Raw genomic sequence first — 2814 nt, 5'->3', positions numbered from 1 at the left:
TGACCCAATATGGCGTGAAATAAGATCATTGAAGAGCGGCAGCTACCGTCACAAACTCAGCGTCACAAGTTCGCTTGTGGAGGAGGACTACCTTCGCTGCATTCCATTTAGGAGGTAAGACTCCTGTATCTAGTGACCATTCAATAGTGAATCGGTTCGTGGAAGAGCAGCTCATAAGAAGTGGCACATACACACTGACCCAAAATGGAGTGAAATAAGATAATTGAATAGCCGCAACTGTCGTCAAAAACTCGGCGACACAAGTTTGCCGGCGGAGGAGGACTACCTTCGCTGCCTTCCGTTTAGGAGGTAAGAAGCCTGTATCGAGTGACCGTTCAATATTGAATTGGTTCATTCAAAAGCGGCTCATACCAAGTGGCACCTACACAATGACCCAATATGGCGTCAAATAAGATCATTGAAGAGCGGCAGCTACCGTCACAAACTCAGCGACGCAAGTTCGCCTGTGCAGGGGGACCGCCTTCGCTACCTTCCATTTAGGAGGTAAGACGCCTTTATCGAGTGACCGTTCAATAGTGAATATGTTCATTGAAGAGCGGCTCATACCAAGTGGCACAGGCACATTGACCCAATATGGCGTGAAATAAGATCATTGAAGAGCGGCAGCTACCGTCACAAACTCAGCTACACAAGTTCGCCTGTGGAGGAGGACCACCTTCGCTACGTTCCATTCAGGGGGAAAGACGCTGTATCGAGTGACCGTTCAATAGTGAATAGGTTTATTGAAGAGCGGCTCATACAAAGTGGCACATACACATTCACCAAAAATGGCGTGAAATAAGAGCATTGTAGAGCAGCAGCTACCATCACAAACTCAGCGACACAAGTTTGCCTGCGGAGAACTACCTTCGCTGCCTTCCATTTAGGAGGTAACACGCCTGCATCGAGTGAATGCTCAATAGTGAATAGGTTCATTGAAGAGCGGCTCATACCAAGTGGCACATACACATTGACCCAAGATGGCGTGAAATAAGATAATTGAAGAGCGGCAGCTACCGTCACAAACTCAGCGACACAAGTTCGCCTGTGGAGGGGGACCACTTTCGCTACCTTCCTTTTAGGAGGTAAGACGCCTGTATCGAGTGACCGTTCAATAGTGAATGGGTTCGTTGAAGAGCGGCTCATACCAAGTGGTACATACACATTGACCCAAGATGACGTGAAATAAGATAATTGAAGAGCGGCAGCTGCCGTCAGAAACTCGGCGACACAAGTTCGCCTGTGCAGGGGGACCACCTTCGCTACCTTCCATTCAGGAGGAAAGACGCCTGTATCGAGTGACCATTCAATAGTGAATGGGTTCGTTGAAGAGCAGCTCATACCAAGTGGCACATACACATTGACCCAATATGGCGTCAAATAAGATCATTGAAGAGCGGTAGCTACCGTCACAAACTCAGCGTCATAAGTTCGCCTGTGGAGGAGGACCACCTTCGTGCCTTTCATTTAGGAGGTAACACGCCTGCATCGAGTGAATGCTCAATAGTGAATAGGTTCTTTGAAGAGCAGCTTATATCAAGTGGCACATACACATTGCACCCAAGATGGCGTGAAATAAGATAATTGAAGAGCGGCAGCTACCGCCACAAACTCAGCGACACAAGTTCGCCAGTGCAGGGGGACCACCTTCGCTACCTTCTATTTAGGATGTAAGAAGCCTGTATCGAGTGACCGTTCAATATTGAATTGGTTCATTCAAGAGCGGCTCATACCAAGTGGCACATACACATTGACCCAATATGGCGTCAAATAAGATCATTGAAGAGCTGCAGCTACCGTCACAAACTCAGCGTCACAAGTTCGCTTGTGGAGGAGGACCACCTTCGCTACCTTCCATTTTGTAGGTAAGACGCCTGTATAGAATGGCCATGCAATAGTGAATCGGTTCGTTGAAGAGCGGCTCATAAGAAGTGGCACATACACATTGACCCAATATGGCGTCAAATAAGATCATAGATGAGCGGCCGCTACCGTCACAAACTCAGCGTCAGAAGTTCGCTTGTAGAGGGGGACCACCTTCGCTACTTTCCATTTAGGAGGTAAGACGCCTGTATCGAGTGACCGTTCAATAGTGAATAGGTTCATTGAAGAGCGGCTCACACCAAGTGGAACATACACTTTGACCCAAGATGGCGTGAAATACGATCACTGAAGAGCGGCAGCTGCCGTCAGAAACTCAGCGATGCAAGTTCGCCTGCGGAGGAGGACTACCTTCGCTGCCTTCACGCAACTACCTTCACGCAAGAGGCCGCGTTTCTACCAGAAAGATCGCCTTCGTGCATAGCGTTCGCTTCCAGTGTTTCCCGATAACCATTACGGTTGCTTAAGCTGCAGTTGTCGGGAAGCGTGACAAGCCGTCAGGGATCTTTGAATGCTATCGCGTTCCACTCTTAAAAGCGAAGCTTAAGCGTCCTCCAATTTTTTGTCACGTGCTATCTACACAACCAAACCAATTTCCAGTCAGACTCTACTCTATCGTCGTTGCACGGCCGCTGGATAAAAAGAAAGGTGCCTTTTTTTATCCTGCGGCCGTGGTCCTTTTATCAATAATAAGTTAATAGGCGCAGCTTTTTTTCGTGATAACCCACAGAGTAAGCGAGTGACTAGCGATAATACGCCTTTGCCTTTACAAGCCATTGCGATATTCAAGAATCGACGTTTCAATCCTTGTGCGTGGAAAGAACAAACTTAAAGCAACTGAACACGTCCGTGACCGAATATGCAGAAGCTTAACCATCAGGTAGTGACCACACCAAGGCAAGTTGCTGAATCATGAGCATGGCAAGCTACTGC

At 48.0% G+C, this 2814-nt stretch overlaps 1 long non-coding RNA gene across 1 annotated transcript; it reads left to right on the top strand.

Annotated features, from left to right (window-relative positions):
- Window positions 1-279: 279 nt before the first annotated feature.
- LOC125941427 (uncharacterized) lies at window positions 280-2233 on the top strand. The gene is made up of 3 exons (XR_007464268.1): window positions 280-349; window positions 931-1085; window positions 2061-2233. It is a non-coding gene; the product is annotated as an uncharacterized LOC125941427 (long non-coding RNA).
- The last annotated feature ends 581 nt before the right edge of the window (window positions 2234-2814 follow it).

This window comes from Dermacentor silvarum, chromosome 11 (assembly GCF_013339745.2).
Source record: "Dermacentor silvarum isolate Dsil-2018 chromosome 11, BIME_Dsil_1.4, whole genome shotgun sequence".
Taxonomy (NCBI): domain Eukaryota; kingdom Metazoa; phylum Arthropoda; class Arachnida; order Ixodida; family Ixodidae; genus Dermacentor; species Dermacentor silvarum.
This window is presented reverse-complemented; position numbering and strand designations above follow the sequence as displayed.